Source organism: Belonocnema kinseyi, chromosome 2, assembly GCF_010883055.1.
Source record: "Belonocnema kinseyi isolate 2016_QV_RU_SX_M_011 chromosome 2, B_treatae_v1, whole genome shotgun sequence".
Classification (NCBI taxonomy): Eukaryota; Metazoa; Arthropoda; class Insecta; order Hymenoptera; family Cynipidae; genus Belonocnema; species Belonocnema kinseyi.
Genome location: NC_046658.1, coordinates 77,930,291 through 77,954,326, shown reverse-complemented (window position 1 = coordinate 77,954,326; position 24,036 = coordinate 77,930,291).

Below are 24,036 nucleotides of genomic sequence, written 5' to 3'. Positions count from 1 at the left end.
AAATCTTTAAATTTAGAAAGTGGATTTGAAGCAACGAAGAAGTATTTTCAACAAAATAGCTTGATCTTCTATCTAATAGCCGAATTTTTTACGAAAAAAGAACAATTTTCATCAAAAAATGAAATAGTTCAATTAAAAAAATTAATTCCAATAAAAAAGTAATGTGCAGTAACAGGTTAATTTAAATAAATACACGGATTATCATTTCCTATTTTCATTAGGAAAAATTGGAACACGGATCATCCAAACGCATAATACAACCTTTTAAAAGAATTCTATAGCAGTACGATTGTATAAGGGAAAAATGTATTCTAAGCTATGTGATTATCGTCTTAAATGTCAGGTTGTAACATTCTAGGATAATATCTGTTATAATCCCTAACATTTAAGACCTTGCGGAATATCAATTACACTCCGAATTTGAATCAGTGAACAGCTACTGATTCAAACTTCATTTTGTCTGATTGAAATAATGCAGCTTGAAATGTTGGAATACCAGTCATAAGTGTCTTAAATGAGTAAATTCAATTCACTGAGGAATTAAGGCATTTTAAATCATCTGATATGCTAAAATTCTAACTAAAAAATTAAATCTCAGCCATAAATTAATCAGGCGAATTGTCCATCAAATAAATAATTTTCATGAAAATAGTTAAGTTTTTGATAAAAGAGATGAGTCTGAGCATAATAATAATAATAATATTAAAGTGTCGGAATTTATCAAAGAATTTAAATTGATAAATAATTGTAATATTTATAATAGCAGATAAGTCAGTCACTTTTGTTGACTTAACATTAATAATTTCAAGTTACTCTTTGATTAAGTTTGAAATATTGTTTGATTCATCGGTTTGAACGACTTTTTCAAAATTGAATGATTTTTCAGTCACAGCTTGAATAATTAGTTCAAAATGATTAATTTTATTATTTAAACTTTGACCAATTGCGATTTAGAGTAAAAAGGTATTCTTGAACTTTTGAAAAAGTTGTGCAACGATTTAAATTATTAACATAATTTTAGTAATCATATAAATTAAAATATAAGTTGTTTGGAGAGAGAGAAATCTATGCTTCAAATCCAGTTTCCCTATTCAAACTGTAACTTCGAAAGTTACCTTTTATTTTCCGATTATAACTCTAAAAAAAGTCTCTATTGACTAACATGATCAACTGTTCATAACGTTTTTTGATCGAAGAATAATTCAGTTACTTTACAATCAATTTTCCACAAACAACAAGAATAGGCAATCTTGTAAATTGGCAATTGCAGCTCTTCTTTCATAATTACTATTCTATTATTTCCGATCTTATCATACCTCTCTTCGAAGGAATTTGATCTTCATAAAGATCAATCCACTCAAACCTAATATTCCAGACGATAAACTAAAAGCAAACAACTACTACCATTTAAGTTAGCTTAATTTTTGCTATTACCTCTAATTGAGTTTACAATTTAACCGAGAACAGAATCCAATATAACTAGACATCCGATCTAGATCTTTGAGCGTATCCCCAAACAACTGCGATATTAGATAGATTTATTAAAAGACTGGAGATTAGAAATTGTTTCATAAATGTTCCTATCAGCCCTCACCCCTTATTGTTACATTTTCTCATACCGGTAATTTCAACCATTTTATTGGATTTTATGAGTATAGAACAGCAATCTGAAATTATTGTACAATCATTTCAAGACTTAAAACCTGTTGTTAAAATTCACTGCGAGTTGAAGAATCGCGTGATCAGTGCTACTGGGGTGAACTTGGGATGATAATCAAGAGAACTTGAAGGAACCCATTTCGAGGCTAACTTCTTTGTCAGAAAAATCAGCATACACCAATTTAGAATCGTTGCGTACTGGCCTTAACATTCTTTATTATGGGTCATTCGGAAGAGTTTTTAAAATTTTTCTTAAAATTTTTACATTCTTCAATAATGCACAAGAACTCAACTTCTTTACTGATTTCTTAAAGTGGTTTAAATTACACATCGAAGAAGTAATACTGAGTTGAAATTGTTCGTATTTAAATATCTAATAACATCTTGAGGAAAACGGGACATATAATCTGATCTGCTAATTAAAAGCAATTTTCGTAATTTTTTTGGGGGGAGCGTCCACATGTCAGATTTCACGTTCAGAGGGTTAGGGGGGGGGGGGAAGGTCTGCCCTAAAATCACATGGTATGTCAAAAAAACGATTTTTCTAGAATGCAATTTAATTTTTTTACAAAAAAGGACATTTTGAGCCAAGAGAGGTGAATTTTTTAAAAAGAAAGATGACTTTGCTACCATGCCAGATGAAATTGCTATCCAAAATGAGATTTTACAAAAATGCGTTACATTTATCAAGAAAAAAGATGACTTCAACAAAATAGTGAAATTTTCTACCAAACAGCTATAATTTTTTCCCCCGAAGACGAATTTTCAACAATTTGCACAATACAAGTAGTTGAATTTCGAACTAAAAGGGATATGTTATCAACCAAAAATGGTGCATTTAAATTTGCAGTTAAAAACTGATTTTCAAAAAACAATAACGACAGTTTAAACATTTGAGTTTAACGAATGAAGACGAATTTTTAACAAAATAGTTCAAACCCTAACCAAATAGAAGGTCTTTCAATAAATAATATTAACTTTATATCCAAATGGACTAACGTTTGAAAAAACAGTTGAGCTTTCAAGCTAAAAAGTCAAATAATTTGGAGACATTCGATTTTCCACCTGGAAAAAGAATTCTCAATCCAGAAAGGTGAATTTTAAACGAAATAGTTGAATTCGCCTAAAAAGTATAAATTTTTATCAAAATAGTTCAATCCTCCACCAAAATGTTTTGAATTGTTAACTCTAAAATATGAATTTTTAACAAAAAAGCTAATTTTAGATCAGCCAGTTAAATTTTAAACTAAAATTATGAATCTTTAAATAGAAAAAGAATTTTTTTAAAGTGATTCAACTTTAAACCATATCTTTGATTTTTTAACTAAAGAAAATTAATTCTCAATAAAACGTGTAGTAGTTAATATTTCGACAAAAGAAGTTTTTAGTTTCAAATCAAAAATAGTTGAAAAAAAGACAAATTTTTAACAAAATAATTGAATTTTCATTCAAAATAATATAGTTTTCCAGGGTTTATTTAAATTTTTAACCAAAAAGTATTTCATTCTCACCGAGAAGATGAATTTTCTACAGGCAAGATGAATTTGCAACAAAATGTATAAATTTTCAACCAGCAAAGGTAATTTTTTCACCAAAAGTGGGAATAGTTACTTTTTAAACCAGAAAATAGGAAATGTTTAACAACTTTGGTCAATTATTAAACACAGAGACGAATTTTCAATTTAAATTATGAATATTAAAAAGAGATTAATTCCCATAAAAGAGTTCAAAGTTTAATCAAGGAGTTAAATTCTTAATCAAAAAGTTGATTTTTTAACCAAGAGCATTAATTTTTTACAAAAAGAAAAATTATAAACAAAATACATTAACCTTTCACCAAGTTTTTAAATTTTTAACTAAGAATGGTGAATTTTCAACCAAATAGTTTAATTTTAAAATAAAGAAGATGAATTATTCACCAGAAGTAGACTATTTAAATTTTACGTAAAAAATAGCACTTTCCAACAAAATAATAAAACGAATTTCAAGCAAAATAGTTAAATTTCAACGAATGTGATGATTCTTTAATCAAAAACATATATTTATAACAAAACAATAAATTTTTGACACAAAAATATAATTTTTCAGCAAAGCAGTTTCATTTCAACAAAATAATTAAATTTTCAGCCAAATAATAGAATTTTTAACCAAACGAGAAGAATTCAAGGCCTATATACTGCCGTCCAAACTAAAAAGATACATAAGTGACATTTTTATGAAAAATGAGTTTTTGGTATCGTTGGATTCTTAAGAGAAAGCTGCATCTGTGTTAATAAAATCTATCAATTAATAATATTTATTGCAAAAAACCATTGTTCATAAATAAGGAAAGTAGAAAAAGTTGAAAAATACAACAGAAAAATATACACAAAGCAGTTTGCGTGTTCTAAAAGTTGTACAAGAAAGGCAATACGTCATCAGCATACATATGAAAAGGAACCTAAAGAACTTTGTGTCTTTTTCGTTGTAAATGTGTTCTTTCGTTTCATTTTTAACTTTCAGCGACTAGTAAAACATCGTAAATTCATTTTCTAATAGAAATTGTTTAAAAAATCAATTTAAAAATAATAGAATTTTGAACCAGAAGATTCACTTTCAGCCAAGGTTAATTGGATTTTGTTATTGGGTTCTATTAATGCGTTTGATTATATATTTTCAAATCATATTGCAAGTTTCATTTTCAATTAAGTAATTTTCAAACTTAATTCGATATCAGAGCTATATATTGGCAGTGTATTAAATATTCCCACAACAATGACAATTTTGGTTTAAAAATAATATATCAGCTTGGAAATTGTGTTTGATACCTTATTTTACAATACAAAAATTTAATTAGGCTCCTTAATGCTTTCATTTCCGTTTATTTAAAAAATTAATGATGATGTTTATCTCAAAAGAAAAATTTTGTATACAGCATTAAAATTAAAAATAATGCATTTTTTTCTTAGCAAAAAAGCTGCCGGCGTATAATATACACAAATTTGAACTAGCGGTACAATTATCGTGATATAGATTAAGAGAGTAGATTTGAAAATCGCAATAAATTCATTTAAAGTCTCGTAACTTGATTTTTTTTTGTCTAAATAAGCATTATATCTGGAAAAAGTAGAACGAAGATTTATCTGTTATTTCGCTTGCTTTCGTAATTCACCACTCGATATGGTAAACTGATCCAATGAGTGGGTGTAGGTCAGTCGACATTATTCCACTATTTCTCAGTGTCCCCGTAGTTTTATGTCGACATCTCAGGAATACTTTATTTCCCAGAGATTCTTGGAATGTTTCGAGAAAGATGAAACCATTTCGTTGCTTGAGATTTTGTAATACAATTTTTTTTCTACTTTATCATTTTGCCCGCCTCCATCGCATTGAGGCGCGAAATATGTTCCTGTTTCTGTATCTGATGCAATGCGAATTTTACATTCTTCTTTTTTGTTCCTCGAGGCAGTCAGTGTTGATCGTGACCACTCTGAGAGCGGACAATTGATGAGAAAGAGCTGCATTAAATAAAAATTTGTTTTACAATGTTAGCAAACCAGCAGCAAATCGAGACCGAGGCTGACAATAATTTAAGAAAAGAAAAAATAGTTTCTTGTGAATGTTCACAAACTCCACAGGATACAAACCATGTATTAAAGCGGATAAGGTTTATTTTCAGCAATAAGTTTGGAGGACGGGAAAACAATTTTGAAAGATTATGAAGGTGCAGAAAATTATTTTGCGAATTAAAACAATCAGCGAAATGTCACTGAAGGTTGAATTTAATATTAAATCAGATGTTTATTTCACTGGCATTTCGATGAGCATAAAGTGATTTTAGCTGAGCTATTTATTAGTGTCTTACTATATCTGATAGAATAAGTGGTATTTAAATCAGTCTGGGACCAATTTAACGTATCTTATGTTTTTATAACAGTTTTGTACAATCATATGCGTATAATTCAATCAAAAAACAAATGTTAGCAACTTTTTTAATAGGATATGCATGACAAAGTATATTGACTTTTTATTATTTTATTAGAGAACAGCAATTACATACGCGCTAAAGAACGCAGAAAACATTGAATTGATAATAAATAATACAGAATATAAAGCCCGATTACTATGATTCCCATTTTAAATTTGAGAGTTTATTCATTAAAAAAAGTAAAAATAAATAAAAATAGTAACTTGAAAGGCAAGATTTTATTATTTATTTTAAAATTATTTTGGTTATTTACAGATTCGCGTGGAAAGGGGCTTGTAGAATTGGAAACTTATCTCAAGAATATTCAGTTCATCATTCTTTTTCATGCTATTGAACAACTTCGAATGCTTTTAAGGTCCCTTAAAACTTCCAAATTCTTTTAACGCCTGGTTACTAAATCGGTACCATCGAATTTTGAACAGTCAAGGTCGCCTAAACAGTTTCCAAATTGAATGACTAATATTGCGCAATATAGTCGACTAATTGCTCGCGCTCTTTGGCTCTTTCGAGGCGATAGTCGCAACCGTCTCTCGCTATGTCCCCTAAGAAACTGCACGGGCCAGTAGCTCTAGGAATCAGAAAACTAGACCGGCTTCTATGGGACCTAGATTTTTTTTTGAAATACCTAGAATTACCGCAATTCGCGGAATTCGCTCGACAATCCGAATTCCTTGAATTTTTGTAAATTTATGAATTCCAAGGACATAAAATAATCTAAGAAATTCAGAGAAAAGAAAGTAATTTTGGAATTTCAGGGAATTTTGAACATTCAAGGTGTTAAAAATAATACAGATAAACAGAATGAATAAAATTGATGTCAAATAATTCAGAATATTTAAGGAATTCAGGAAATTCAAAGAAATCCCTGAATTACTTAAATATCCTGAATTGAGGTATGAAAGGAATTCTGTAAATTTGAAGAATTTCGGGTACTCAAGGATATAAAGAATTCAGAATATTTTTGAAAAATTTAAATAAATAAAAGCAATTCAGAAGATTTGAAAGAATTTCAAATATTTAAAGATTGCAGTAAATGCTGAGAATTTCAGGAATCATAAGGGTTCAGAGAATTCAAGGCATTCTGTAATTTAGAATTCTCTAGAATTTATTGCAAACTTCGAACATTCAAGGGTTTCAGAGAATTAAAGGGATTCAAAGAATTTTATGTATTAGAAGATTTGACTGAATTCAGAGAATTTATGGGATTTCAGAGCATTTAGCGAATTAAAAGAATTAGAAGAATCAGAATAATTCAAGCATTAAGAGAATTTCAGGAGAAATTCTAAGAATTCAGGAAATTCAGAGATTTCGGGAAATTAAGAGAGTTTAAGGAATTTAGAATATACTAGGAATTTCAAGGATTCAGAATATTAAGGTTATTCCAAATATTTATAGAATTTCGAGAATCCAAAGAATTCAAGTTATTTTTAAGATTTCAGAGCATTTAGGAAATTAAAGGAATTCGGAAGAACTAAAGGAATTCTGGTATTTCGGACAATTCAGAATTTAGAAGCTTCAGATAATTGAAGGAATTTTTGTTATTCAGAGTTCTTCAAAAAAGGAGGACAATTCGGAATATTTAAAGTTTTCTGAGAATGTAAGGGATTGAGGGAATTCCGAATAAGAAAATTCAAAGAATTCAGGGAATTCAGAATATTCTAGAAATAATAATGATGCGGAATATCCAAGGAATTTTAAGAATTCTGAATATTACAGGAATTCAGGATATTCAATGAATTCAATCATTTCGGGAAAGTCAAGGATATAAGAAAAATGTTCAGGAAATCACAGAATTCCGAATATTCAAGGAATTAAAGTGTCCCAGGAAATTCCGAGGACTCCAGGGCATTCAGTATATTTCAATAATTGTAGAAATTTAAGGAATATACTGAATATCAGTGAGTACATGGAATTAAAGGGGCTTAGTTTCGTGAATTCAATGAATTTGAAGAATTTTGTAATTATCCGGAATTCAGAATATTTTAGGAATTTGAAAAGGATTTCATTTTAGAGAAATCAAGGAATTCAGAGATTATAAAGAATTTACGGAATCTGCAAAATCGTTACTGCTCAAAATATAAAACTCCTAATTACGAAGATCGAAATAAAAATTAAATAATTGTAATTGCAGCAGATTCCAAATTTTTTATTATTTTTACTGGTTATAATATAAGAATTCAAAAAGGTTTAAGCCTTTTTCTTTATTTATAGTCTTTCCACCTTAAAAAAAAAATAAAGTTTTTAACTGAGAAGGAAAATAAAAAACAGTGAGTAAAAAACAACAAGCACATTAAGTTCAAAAACGTTAGTTTCCAATTAATAACTTCATTTATTTGTACGTTTTTAAAGATTTAAAATTGATTCCAAAGAATTTGATATATTATTAACTAAACAATAATATATTTGTTTTACACTTATGTGCCTCTAAACTTTAAATAATGATTTTGGCCAATTTAAAAGAACGGAATTAAAAAACAAAAGCACAGATGCGAGCGCAATATATTAGAGGTGAACAGAATATATTAGCTGCTGACACATGTCATTCTTAATGTGAAAGTTCCAAGAAAGTATATTTTATGATTTTTCTTATCACGTCACCTCCTAATATTTTATTAAATTTCTTTTCAGATTAAAGAATATAAAAATGAACAATTTACGAGACTTCCATGTTACACTGAAAATAATAGATTTTTATCTTTACAAATTAAATTTACACGTGCAGGATGACTGCAGAATGCGAAAGTTGGGGAAACAAGATTTTAAGGATTGAAGGAGATTATTTTTGTGCATCAAGAATAATTTGGCAAAATATATTGCTCGACAATGCGGCAACGAAAAATTATCTGAGGATCTTGAGAATTCAGTACTTAATGCGGTACGAATTCTTGTCTCTTGCTCGGATTTTAAAGGAGTTTCTTACACCCTCGATCTGAGTTTGAGATGCGGGTCCATACTTCTTCCCTCTTCTGCCTGAATGTCTTGAAACGGTCAGACAAACAAAAATTTAAACAAGGTCCTACCAGTGCTTGCAATTTACTCTTAGTTTAATGATTTAATTCTAGGATTTAAATACAAATTTAGTCTTTATAAATCGGGCCACTCAGAGAAAGAAGATGATCCTGCACTCTCAATTAACATCAGTCCAATTTTGACGGATGTAATTAATTATATACTGACTAATCAATAAGTAATTTTTATTTACAAAACAGTCACTTTAACAGATCAATATTTCAGAATAATTCAAATAGTAGCTTGAAATTGCTGATCTGCTGTCAATCGACGTAACTGATAAGTTTGCTACTATAAAAAAGTAAAATTATTTCGAAATTCAAATCCTTCTTTAAAATTCTATATTTTAATAAATAATCAATCAATTTAACTATAAATGACTGAATAACACATGCTTATTTACGGAATAGATTAATAAGTTAAATATTCAGCAGTTCATTCGAAAATTTATTTCCATGGCTGCAAATTTAACTATTTTTGAAATAAATTAGTTGGTGGTTTTTAGCAAAAATTAAATGTTTTAACTGGAAATTTAATTATTCCATTTTTGGTTTACTTATTTTTAAGTTAAAAATTATAATATTTGTTTCAAATTTGATATATTTTGTTGAAAATTAGTCTTTATTGGTAGATAATAAATCTTTTGGCTAAAAATGAATCTTTTTGGTTAAATTGATCTGTTTTTGTTTCAAAATTAACATATTTTTTGATAGAAGTATCAACTAAAACCATTTTTGTTAAAAATTTATTTTTTAATATTGAAAATTTTATTCCTGGGATGAAAATTGAACTAATTTTTAAGAATAATACTACGTTAATTAATTTTCTTGGTTGAAGATTTATTTTATTTTTTTATTTGAAAATTGAACTGTTCCAACCTGGATTAAAAATTAATCTGTTTAAGTTGCAAACTTAACTATTTGGTTAGAAATTTGTCTTTATCGGCAGATAATAAATATTTTCACGGAAAATTCATTTTTTTTTTCATTTGAAAATTCAACTACTTGGTTAAAAGTTACACTTCTTTTGAAAAATTTCATCTTTCCATGAATTATAATGATGAACTATTTTGTTAAATATTCCTTTTTTTGTCGAAAATGAATATATTTTAGTCGAAAAGTCCACTTTAGAAAAAATTTAGGCATTTTGTTGAACATTCGTCTTTATTGGTAGAAAATAAATATTTTGTTCTTAGAGTTAATCTTTTTTGTTAAGTTCGACTCTTTTTTATTCAGAAATAAAATCTATTTTTGTTGGAGTATTAATTTTTTTCATTAAAACTGAAATCTATTTTGTTTTAAATATCAGCTAAAACATGTTTTGTAGAGAATTCAACTTTTTTATTAAAAATGTTACTACTTGGTTGAAAATCAAACTGCTTTGTTAAAAATTATTTTCTATTGTTGTTGAAGATTAATGATGTTAGTTGAAAATGTATTCCTTTAGTTTAAAATTAAACTATTTTGTATAAAATACAATTTGTATCGTTTAAAACTGCTGGTTTCAAAACTCTTTGTTTCGATTAATAATTCATCAGTCATGATGAAAGTTCATCTGTTTAGTGGAAAATTCATCTATTTGTTGAAATTTTTTGTTTTGTGAAAAGTGCATTTTTTCATTAAAAAATTCAACTTTTTGGTTAAAAATGCTTGCACCTCACCGAAACCATCTGCGATTCAAAGAATTCCGTCAAGTAGAAATTATCAGTACAGCCAATACAGTTTGCGAAATAGAAGTTTACCAAGTAATTTCAAAAGATATCTTAATTTTTTAATTTGATTCATTGATAAAATTACCGGAATTTTAAGAATCCTTCAAAGGGGACAGAGATATAAAGTCTTTTCGAGATCATTATTACTATTAACACAAATAAAAAAGAGAAAATCTCCCCAAAAGTTTTAATTTCTTTTCCCTTTCAATATATTCTTAACATTTCAGCAAATTTATCAACTCAATGAATCAAGAATTTCGATAACGTTTAGAATTACTTAAAAAATTATTTAACAGGCTATATTGAATATAATAGCAAATATAATGATCAATTTAGGGTGTAAAAGCAAAAGATTTTATTTTAAAGTGTAACGAATGTAAATTATCGAGAAAAGTAAATATTATATTGTAAATTAAAAATGATGTGAATATACTGCAAATATTTGTGAAAAATGTGAATTTAATGTTTTATTTATAAATAGTTCAAAACTCAGGATTCTCGTTCAATTTTTGACCTGGACTTGTACAATACATTAATATTAAAACTGTCTATTTTTTCTGCTGAGCTCAGCCAAGACGATCAAGATTATGGTAATAATTCTGAATTTCGACATTTATACGCTAATTAGGGAAATAACAGTAGCAATATATAAATACGAACAGCATAAAAATAGCCTAATTAGTACTTGTGTATAACTTGGTATCGAATTCCGATGTTTAAAGCAATGTCGTGTGTCGGGTCCAAGACAATTTATGCAAGAGTATCTACGATATGACTAAAATGTTTTTGGCCATTTATTATTCGTACTTGGGGGATCATCTGATTACCTGCATACCGCCTTAAAAGCGATATTGAAAGTTATTACCCTTTTTTTATCATATGCCTTCGATAGTGAGCGACAAAAAAATATAGAAGAATTCAGAAGGATTTTTCAAAATTAAAAGCTTTTATAATATCAACTTAAATTTTTTGAACATGAATTAGTATACAAAGTAAGAAATCGAGTTAAAACTCGAAATCTTCTTTTTAATCTTTTTGACCTCTTTTCGCCTTTGTCATCAGGTAAAATGAGTTTTCTTTCTCTGAAATTAATGTTTCAAGATATTGAATTTCGAACTTTTTCAAACAGAAATCTTTTTAACTAAATTTTTTATTATAAATATGCAGGGCCTCAACTGAACCCTTATTGACCCAATTTGTCCGTTTTCGTCCGTCAACTTTAAGCACGGACAACTTTGTTAATTCTGCTGGAAAAGATCTAAAAAATTATTGCAAGTATTTTCAAGTGTGCTTTTCCTATTTCTCAATGTAAAAAAAGAAACGTGATTTTCTAAGGTAATTTTTTAAAATCGTATTTTCGATGCGAAAGAGGTCTTGACAATAGCTGAAATTACAAAAACTCCGGCTCAAAATGTCCAAATAATAAACTTATACACACAAAAAATTCATTTTTCATCATTAAGGGGTTGTACGACCACCCTAAAATAACATGTGTATTTATGAAAAATCGCTGTTTTACGGATTGTTCTGAAAAAAGTTGTTTCCGCTTTTGAAAACGGGTACAAATGGAGGAAAATATATTACAGATAATGGAAAACATATTTTATTTTGTTATGTAAGCTTAAATTTCATTACCACACTATAAAATAGCCCAAAGGGGTGAAAATCGGCAGTTTAAAAAAATACTATTTTCAATACCAAAAAATTGCAAATAAATTTAGTTCTAAAAATAAATGAAAATTGAGTTAGGTTGAAATTTTGAAAATCGGTAGAATTTGATTCACGTCGAATTTTATTTTAATGACTTTTCGATAAACTTGTTCTAAATTTTTGTATGTGCTTGGGTATGGAACGTCTTTAGCCATTTCTTCAATAAAAATGTTTCCAGTTCTTACCGTTTGAAGATAGACGTTTATAAAGAACCTTTTTTTGTTTTTTATTATTTTATATTCCTTTTTTTATTTTTTATTTAAAATTTTAATTTTTGTTATTTTCAGAAAAATCCGTAAAATAGCGGTTTTTCGTAAATATGTTATTTCAGGGTTGGTCTTACAACCCCTTAATGATAAAAAATGAATTTTCTGTGTGTATAACTTGATTATTTGGACATTTTGAGCCAGAAATTTTGTGATTTCAGCTATTTTCAATAACTATTTCGCATCGAAAATTGCGATTAAAACAAAAAATTACCTTAAAAAATCTTTTTCAGCATAATTAACAAAGTTGTCCTTGCTTAAAGTTGACGGACAAAAACGGACGAATTGGGTCAATAAGGGTTAAACATATTTGATGATAAGAACGTTAAATTGAACGTTTTGAATGTCCAAAATGAATAGCAATAAAGTTTTTTAAATCTGAAGCTAAAGGATCATGCATATATTCGGAAAACAAAAAAAAATATTTGTATAAAAAATGTATACAAAAAAAATTTGTATTACAATTTTTTCCTTTGATTCGTGGGGTCAAGAAGACAGCATCGTTATTTTGTTGTTGTTCCTGCCTGTTTGAGTATTCTTTATTTTTTTATTTTATTTATTTTATTTTTTTGCCTTGACAAGAGTGCTGTACAAGTGCCGAAACATTTGTGATTATTTTTTTTCAAACATTTTTTTTCATGATGATTTTATAATAATAAAAAGAAAAAAACGAAAGAAATAAAAAAGAGAAGGAAGGGAATTTGTTTGGTTGTTTCCTCATTTTTCTTTCTTCATTTTAATTGGTTTACAAAAGGGATAATTTTTCCTTTTCTTTTTGAGGAAAAAATTGTTATCTTTTTGAAATTTCAATGCGAACATTTTATTGTGTTTGTCCAAATTTAGCCGTTGGGTTCTTGGTTTTATTTTCCGAAATTCTGCATATTATTCTGAATACATCATTATCAGCCGATTTTTGAAAAAAAGTTGCACTACTTTTTTATTTAGCAAACAAAATGTCAAATAAAAATTGGTTAAATTTTAAATAAAATAGTTGAATTTTTAACTGAATAGGTGAATTTTGAACAACAAAAAAATACCTTTTCAGCTAAACATGAAACCAAAAACGTTCAGTTTACTACCAAGAAAGACGAACTCTTAACCAAATTCATGACTACCCTGGATTATGGATGGATTACTCTAGATTACAATGGATTACCTGAATTATTTCGAACTATATAGATTCAGGCGTATTGAATGTGGACCAATCTATATTACAACTGGAATACTTTAGATAATAAATGAATTGCTCTAGGTTACAAGTAGATTAATTCGAATTACAAGTCGCTTACTTCAAATTATAAGTTAATATTCCAAAATATTATAATTACTCCGAATTATAAGTGGATTACTTGAATTTTTCCGAATTATGTGGATTAGCTGCATTACAAGTGGATTTAATTATTTCAAATTACAATTAGATTACTATGCAATGCCGAGATTAATACGAATTACTTTCATTATTGCAGATTAAAAGTAGTTTCCATCACCAGAATGAATTTATTACCACATGTTAGAACTGTATTACTCCACATTACGAGTGTATTTCACTTTAGCTTACAAATTAATTACTTCGAATTACAAGTGAATCACTCTGGAATACTAAGATTACCACAAATTACTTAAACTAGCATACTAGCTTATTTTGTATTTATTTTTATTATTATTTTTTAGTTCAGTTTTATTAATTCTCTTTTTTATTTTTTATTCGTATATGAATTACAAGCGTATTACCTAAATTACTTTGAATTATCTCGTGTTTTGTGGATTACAAGTAGATTACTTCTAATTAGAATTCATATACTCTGTATTACAGTGTATTACTACACCATACAAAAGGATTAATTCAAATTACAAGTAGATTACGGTAAGGTTCTAAGATTACTCCGAATTACTTAAATTACTATCGATTATAAGTGAATTACTTCATTCAAAAACTGTCAGGGGACGGCAGGGTATGTTGCAGGTGCTGAGTATGGTGACAATTACAAATAAAGCCTGTATTTTTTAATTTTGATAATACTTTTATACAAAAAATAGCCTTCTTTGTTTAGAGAAACAGCTATTTGATGCGTTTTATATTTTAAAATACATGTCAGAAGCTTGATTATGAATAAAAAAACAGTTTTGGTGGAAACTGAAGAAAAATTCTTTTGCTAAGATGAAGTATTTGATTAAAGTTCTGGTATCGTGATTTGTTTTTATAAAAGTTTTGAACATATTTAAACTAATTAAATCGTGCGCCGTCACATGTGGAGTACGACGTTGCGCCGCGGCGCCCCAATATATTACAGCCGGGAGTGAGAGGGTTACGTGACGTTTAGGCGCCTCTGTCTGGACGCCGTCGCTTCGGCGCCGAACGTTTAGTCGCGGGACATTCAGGCAGCGCGAGGCTTAGCTGCCAGGACGTTTAGACCCCAGGTCGTTTAGGCACGGGACATTTAGGCGTCGAGGGGCTTAATCGCAGTAAACACTGAGGTATCAAAGGTTGAAAATTATTTGGTTGTATGCAACATGTTATGTTATCTTATGCATGCTACATTAGGGTGGCTCAAACTATCCTTTTTTTAGAGGCCAATCACCGTTTCCCCATCCCTTTAATTCACAAACTGAAAAAATTCTTTATTTTTGGTTTAATTTTGATTTGAACAGGTGCCAGTTTTGGGGAAAAATCACTTTTTGGAAATTTTGGAATGTGCCATAAATGGAAATGAATATTTCTTTGAAACGAGGAAATGGGAATCGATGGAAAGAAATATATTTTAAGGTCAAGCAACTATTGTATAGGCTTAAAAAATTATTTTGCCAAATCAAATTTTTGAAGATTTAAAGCAAAAAAATTATACCAATGATTAAAAAAAATATTTCTTTGGCCTAGATCATGTGCGAGTGCAATAAAGTAGTTCATACTTCCATGGCAGTACATATTTTCTTAACTGAGCAACTAGATTCCTTCAGCTTAAATTATAATTAACATTGTTATTATTAAACATATTTAATTGAAACAAATCACATGAATTAAAATTTTGACGAAGCTGAAATACAGAAATGAGATGAAAAATCCACCTCCATTAGGAATTGAGTTTGGGTTTACCGAGTGTTACGTTCTATAAGGCGGAAAGTCGTATTTAACCCTCACCATAAATGGCAAAGAAATATTGTTTCAAATCAATACCTTGTTCATATAAGTGAATGCTCTATTGCTATAAATGCATGCACTTTTTGTGACAAGTAAATATATTTCAAATTTAAGTAATATTAATTGATTCAAATGCGTCCGAATTAATTTAAAGAATCGAACTCATTAAATCAAATAACTATTTATTCGAACGACTAATCCGATTTTAACGAACCTAAATTTTTTGAATCAAGGAAACCATTCTATGGAATGTAATTAATATTTGTTTTAATCAAGAAAATACAGTCAAAGAAATCATTTCTTTGGATCAACGAAAGATATCTGTCTGGTTTAAATAAAAATTACCACTATTAAGGAATATTTTCTTAATCCTAACAAATATGATTCAAGTAAATGAATTCCCTTTTGCGCCTCAACGCAAAGAGTTAAGTTGTGTCAAAATTATATATATGTTAAAATTTATTACTTTTAATGTCGTCCTATCTAAGACTCAGTAAATTTTTATCAGAAAACCCTGGTATCCTGGGAATTTGCCCAGCATTCCGAGTACAGGTTACATAACCCGAACAATATCCATTATTATCGCTGAACCTTCTCTCGAACGAGATCACTCTCTGCACCTATATATTAGATATAATGTATCCCGTTACAGATATTATTCGCGCCGGACTCCGAGAGAGCCATCGCGACTTGTATACACTATACACGCCCATCCTGCGTCGGTGAAACGAAACGATTGTTCTTATGTTAACCCCATGGGTATGAATGACTAGGCGCGACTGGTAAGGATCGAGGAAGGCTCTAGGAAATATGAAGAGAAATAAAGAAAGAGCGAATAAATATAGAAGAACGGAAGGGCTAGGAAAGAGGGCCAGGTGAAAATAGAATATATCGGGAAGTGAGACTAGAGAGGTTGATCTCGAAAGATCCACTACAGGTCAGAGATGTTTTGATCTTGCATACGCTCTATATTCCATCTTGCTTTACCAAATAAGAAATCTATACAAAATTCATTTAGTTTTGTGGCTGGAAGTTTATTGTACTAGGCAGTCTGATAAGTCCCTGAAAAATGAAAGACGGAGACGTTTTTTTGGCCAAAGTCGGTTTTATTTTTCAACATACTCTCCTTTAGGTCGATACAGCGAGTCCAACGATTTTCAAACTTTTTGATACCGTCCGAAAAGTACTCGATCGGAAGGTCTCCAAAATACGCCTCAGTTTCAGCTATGAGCTCCTCATTTGAGTAAAAACGCTTACCGGTGAGCCATCTCTTCAGGTTAGGGAACAAGTAATAGTCGCTGAGGGCCAGGTTCTGGTAAATACGGTGGCTGAGGAACCAATTCGAAGCCGATTTCATGAAATTTTGCTTGTGCAACTTAGCATGAATGAACAGGCGCATTGTTGTGATGATAAAGTGGTTTTTTCTTCTTCAAATGCGGTCGTTTTTCGGCGATTTCGATTTTCAATCGGTCCAATAATGATGAATAGTATGCTTCGGTTATGGTTTTACCTTTTTCAAGATAGTAAACGAATATTATGCCATGTGCATTCCAAAATACGGAGGCCATAACTTTTCCGACCCACTTTTGCGTTTTTGGACGCTTCGGAACCCTTTGGCCCGGTGGAACCCACTGTTTTGCCTGTTGCGTTGACTCAGGAGTATAGTAGTGGATCCAGGTTTCATCCATGGTTATGAATCGGCGCAAAAATTCGGTCGGCTTACGCGAAAATAATGCCAAATTCTGCTGGGAAGTTGTCACACGAATTCGTTTTTGGTCCACTGTGAGCAAACGCGGCACCCATCGCGCGCAGAGCTTCTTCATGCTCAAAACTGAATGCACGATATTGCCCACACGTTCCAATGATGTGCCTATAGCATTAGCTACCTTTCAATTTCACTTTGGGATCATTCAACATCATATCATGGATTTTTTCGACATTTTCTGGTGTAGTGACCTCTTTTGGGCGCCCAGATCGTTCAGCATCAACTGTGCTCGTACGGCCACAACGAAACTCGGTAAACCACTTATGAATCGTTCCAATCGACGGTACAGAGTCCGGGTAATACTTAACAGCTTGGCCTTGGTCTCGGAAATCGTTTTCTTGCGAAGATAGTAGTGTTTGAGATCAAAACTCGAAACTCAGATTTTTCCATATTAAAAAAAACTCGGAGGTTAGTCGCTTCTCAGTGCTGTAACTTGTAAATGCGTAAACATAAATGGCTGAAGTTTTGACAGGCGTCATTTGAAGGATCAAGCTCGACGAAAATGGTTCACATTAGTGAATACTAATGCCATCTCTTAGAATTTTCAGGTACTTATCAGACTGCCTAATAGTAGTAGAACTGTAAATTACTCTTTGATCTCAGTGCCCCACTAAAAAGGCAATCAATTGTTACCGAATGGTTGGACAGAATTGTTATTGATTTCGATCGCAGCCAAATCGATCAGTGTCCCAGTAATTCATATATGTTCCTATACTTTTTTGTTAATACTAATTCCAGCCCGTCCTGTCAAATTTTATATTTTAAAATCCTATCCAGTTTATTACATCATTTTAAAAACAATCAAATTAAATCTGTGAAAATTTAGCGAAAAATTTTAGGCTTTTTTATCAACGTATACTCATTGAAAAACTATTAAATATTAAAAGCCCAATACTTGAATCATATCGTATGTGTCAGAATCTTGAAACTTATCATTTAACTTATTGGTAAAGAAATATTATACTTTTTTGTCAACATTTTCTCTTTGAACCTTCATTAAATATTAACCGCACCAGACTTGTGTCATACCCTATGTTCCAGAATTTTTGTCGTTTTTGTATAGCTCTGACTGTTGAGAAATTTTATAAACTTTTCAAGCAACATTGTCTCATTGAAACTCTATCAAATCTTGTGCTCCACTAAAAGTTGTATTTTGTCCCTATGTAGAGTTTTTCGTAGAAAATTTATCAAATCTTATTCATCCCAAACTTGTATTAAATATCCCATTGTCTAGTACGAGTACCTGGAAAATCTTACTTTGTTATTCTTATTAAGACTATCAGATCTTAGCCGTACAATACTTATATCAAATCCTATGTTGTAAAATCTTCAAAATTTTTATCTAACTTATGGGTCGAAAAGTTCTGCTTTTCTATCAACATTTTTAAATTGAAATTCCATTAAATATTTACGGCACCAAATTTGCATCATATCTTATGTTCCAAAATCTTGAATTTTTTTTTTACTTTACTCCATTCGTGGAGAAACCTTATTCTTTTCTATAAAAGTTTCCTCATTGAAACTCTATTAAATATTTCTTGCACGCGATTTTTATCATACCCTACGTTCCAAAAGGTTAGAATTTATCTAACTTATTGGTCGCAAAACCTTATTCGCTGTGAAATCTTATACTTCTTGTATCAACAATTTCGTATAGAAACTCTATAAAATCTTGTACGTCAAGAACATGTATCAAATCCTATTTTTTAGAACTTTGAAGATATCAATCGAATTCTACTCATCGAAGAATCTTATAATTTTCTAATCAAATATTGTTAATAAAACTTAATTCAATATTATTTAATGAGGAAAATTTGATAGCAACGTATAAATCTTCTCGACGATTAGAGTTGGATAAAATCTTGCATGATTTAAAAAAATAGGATTTGTTACAAATCCTGTGTCACTTGATGTAAGATAGTTATTTAAATACAAAAGTTAGGCTGTCGTGCAAGAGAATAAATGATATTTTGGCAAGAAGAAAATAAATATATTTTTTTAACTTTGTAATTTCCTTTTCTTTATTGTATCTTATGTTTAAAAGCGAGAGAGCAGAGAACATAAAACACTTCAATGATATTATTGTTTTGTTCACTATATATAAAGTATATGCAAGTTATTCACCTGGACGCTCTTAACGTTTCTTTTTATTAATATATTGTTAACCTTTAAGTACACGGAAAAAATGGATCTTTACCTTGAATTGCGCCCCAAATGCGCTCAAATGCGCCACCGATTAGAATTTTTGCGCCACAAAATTGTAGGAATTATGTCAGGTATTACGGGGGGCAGCGTAACGCTATTATACCCCCCATTTGAGCACATTTGATATCCTATACGAAGAGACAATTATAAATTTGTATACTGCAATTTAAGTTATTTGAAGATATCATTAGGTAGCAGATCGTAACAAGTGGTTGTACGGGGGATAATTATGGGTTTATGTCAATTTTGAAAGTGGCGCATATGAGTGCATTTGAAATTCTATCTGAAAAGATCATTATAAATTTTTATATTGCAATTTAAGTTATTTGGAGATATCATCGGGTAGTTTATCGATAGCAAGTGTTAATTTTGGGGGGGAGAGGGGGTCGCTTGTTTGTTTTTGTTAATTTTGAAAGTGGTGCATCTGAGCGCATTTCAAAACCCATAGGAAAGTCGCTTTATCAATGCGTATTGAAAACTTTCTATTTTGTTGGTTATCATTCGTAAAATTTAGTTGCTTCCATATCGAGCGCAATTTAAAAAAAAATTATGGCGTATATGAGCGCATTTGAAGACGAAAGAATCCATGTCCTTAACTTTATATTGCACATCACTGTGAAGGATCTAACACCTGCGTTACAGTGGCCTCCTCCCCATACAAAATATGATAATGCTGATAACCCATTGGGCAAAAAATTTGGCGACGTCTTTACGACATCGTTACGACATCTTTACGACAAATTTGCGACATCCTATGTCCATGTCGTTAAGGTATCTTTAGGATATCATAGATGTGTCGTATGATCTGACGATGTCTTTACGATATCACAAAGAAACCGAAACGACATGGACATAGGATGTCGTAAAGTTGTCGTAAAGATGTCGTAAGGATGTCGTAAAGACGTCGCCCAATTTTGTGCCCACTGGGAACTCGGTCATCAATGCGGGTTGCAAACTTTTTATTTGGTTGGTCATCAATTCGTAAAATTTTGTTATCTCTATATCTAAGGCAATTTTAAAGATTTTCAAAAAAAATTGATGGCAGATATGAGCGCATTTGAAGACGAAAGAATCCATTTCCTCAACTTTATATTGCATATCACTGTTGAGGATTTAACAGCCGGGTTACACTGCCCCCTCCAAAATATTATATCTTTGTTAATTAAATACTGAAAAATTTTTTAGTGGTGGCGCATTTGAGCGCATTTGAAGTTATGAAAGATAGGTATGATGAATTTGGAAAAATGTTATTAGTTTAGAAAAATCACGTCAGCCCCTCCCCCTTATTTTAATCTCTGATTACTCGGTTATTAATGTAACCCAAAATTTGTTCTCCATGGCGCATAGGAGCGCATTTGAAGATCTTCAAAATCATGTGATTTAAATATTGATTTTTGCAATAGGGGGATAGCGTTACGCTGCCCCCCCCCTGCGTAATACCTGACATAACTTCTACAGTTTTGTGGCGCAACATTTTTAATTGGTGGCGCATTTGAGCGCATTTGGGGCGCAAGTCAGTGGGCTATAGAAAACCCAGAAATTAAAAGTGTGTGGGGGGGGGGGGCTGGCGTAACTGACCGTAGATGTTGAAGGTTAGTTTCGGTGAATGTCAAACTAAATCATTTCACTACATACAAATAATTAGCAGCATTATTATCAAAATTTGCAAACAAAAGATTACTAATTATACATTAATTTGTCTACAAGTTCCTGTACCACAAGAAATTATATTAAACGATATTGACTATAAACTTCATCAAGCGGCCGAAAGAGGTCTGGCTTGTTTTTGTCTGCGCGAGTTTAACATATTGGGTTTTTCAGTTTTGCATAAAAGTATTTTAAAGCCTAATATCTTAAAAGATGAACTAAATGTTGCGTGTTCATATCTGGGTGTTTGGCGGTACTATCTTATATTTTGAACTTCTACTTTTAACATGCATTTGTCTCCCAAATTATCAAGGATAAAATTATTCCGGTTAAATATGTACATTGTTTGGGCGGAACCCGATATAAAGAAAACTGGTTTTGGCCGAAGCCAATTTATCTTTTCTAATGGTGGTGCAATATATCACAGAGGCGGCTAACAATCTAACATTATTGTACGCAAAAAGGAGACGCTGTAGTTTCGTCCTGAAGACCCACGTATGCTCATTCGGTGGATTGGCGTACGTGGGTGGATCACATGGATCTACGTGTAATTGAACGACCAGGTGCGATCAGCACTTCCGGTGAATTATACTCTGCCCTTCTGCTTCGTTATAACGTCACATCACGTAATACATTTTTAAGAAAGATTACAATGACCTTATAATTTCGGGAATAACCCTACCCCAAACAAAAAATGTAATATACTCCTTTTTATATTTGAATTGTTCAAGGTTTGTGTACAAAGTTTATTAAAATAAGTAACAGGAGTAAGGGTCCGTCGTCCATGAACTAACTTAAAAATTTCGGATTATTTTTAAACCCCACAATGTTCTTGAAATAGGGGTACTAGGATAATTTTCCAAGAAACGGGGTGAATCATCTAAATATAAATTATTTGAAATAAAATTGGTATACATATCATTCCAAACTTAATATGAGACGCTTTAAATTCCTAAGATCTCAAGTCCAAATATATTGGATTTTAAGCAAAATAGTTTAATTTTCAACAAAAAATGATTTTCTACCAAAAGATATTAATTTTTACTCTAAAAAGACAAACCTTTAACCTCAAACATTAATTTACAACCAAATGATTAAGTATGAACAAAATAGTTAAACTTTTAAGCTGAAGAAACAATTCTCCAATGAAATACTTGAACATTTTAACAAGCAATTTAGTGTTCAACCACAACTGATGCATTTACGAAAAGTTCATTACGAAAAGTTCATTTTTAACAAAGAAAAATGACTTTTCTACTATTAAAAAAGAGTTCTTAATTCAAATGGACAAACTGAAGAAAAAATAGGAAAATCTACCACAAAAAATAACTTTAATAAAATAGTTCAATTTTAAACGAAACAATAGAGATAACCAACAAAAATAAATTCTTTCCCAAAAAGATTAACTTTTTACCAACATAAGAACATAATAGAAATATGAGGAAAATAGAAGAATTTTTAACCTAGCTGCATTTTTAACTAAAATAATAAATCTTTCACAAAAACAAAATTATCACTTTTTACAAAGTAGTTTAATATTAAATCAAGTTCTTGATTCCTGAACCAAAAAAGATGAATTCTCAGTTAAGGTAGTTGTCGTGCCAAACGTCAAACGTCTGGAAAAAATAGTTTTTTTATGACTTTGAGAATTAAAATATTATAAGTGATGACATCTCAAATAAAAAACATTATTTTTTATGAAAATTTATAAAATTCACAATAACAAAAAACATTAATTTTAATATGAGTTTTGCAATTGAATTTTTCTCTGACTGTCGCTTTCTAACAATTAGAAAAAAATGATTGCATTCTAATAGATAAGGGACTATTTTTTCCAGGAAAAAGTTCTCTACAAGTGTACTGTTCTCAATTCTAAAATAACTAAATAATATGGAAATACAATTACTTGTTTAAGAAATGTTTTCTCAAAAAAGTAATTGTTTTAACGATTTCGGCCGTGGAAAATTTTTTTCCAAAATGAGAAACAGAAGAGTTGTAGAGAATGATTTCTCGGAACAAAGAAGCCATTATTTATAAAAATGCAATAATTTTTCAAAAAATGGTCGGAAGCCATGGTAAAAAAAATTCAATGGCAAAAAACATGGTTAATATTGATGTCTCTTTTGTGAATTTTAACCAGTTTCATAAAAAATAATGGTTTTTAATTAAATATGTCATCAGCTTTAACATTTAAATATATAATAAGTTATATATTTAAATATTAAACTTAACGCAGTTAAATTAAACTGAATGAGACGAATTTTCAACAAAATAGTTGTATCATCAACTAAAACAGAATAATTCCTATCCAAAAAGTAGCATTTTCAATAAAAGATAACATTTTTTTTGATTGTTGAATTTTCAACTAAAAAAGTTACATTCTCTAACAAAAAGTTGAGTTACTACCTAAAAAGAAAATTCAACCAAAAATGGAATAATTACAATTTTATTAAAAAAAATTAATTTGTCATCGTAAAAAAAACAAATTTTTAATAAAATAGTTAAATTTTCAACCAATAGGATAAATCTTAAACCAAAATAATGCATTTTTCACAGATTAAATCATCTTTATACCAAGTAGATGGATTTTTAGCGAAAAAAAGATACGTTTTTATCAAAGGCCGCTATCTTCGTACGTGTGACTCACTCGGTTCTAGCCGAGGACCGATTTTTGGATTAACAAAAAATGTGTGATGTTTATTTAAACAAAACATTCGTTTCGCAGCACTAATGCAACCTAGGTCGCTGATTAAACTCTCTAGCAATCTCCTAAGGCGAAGAACTTCCCAAAGTCACCATATGCAGTTCTCCACTTGAACACATTAGTATTTAAGGTCTATCGTTTCAGCCTTATTCACTTCACTAGCAATCTTCATAATGCATTTCTCATTAACCATTTGTCGAAAAACTTTTCTCTTCTGACATACCTCTTTATTTTGTACTATTATTCTATATTATTAT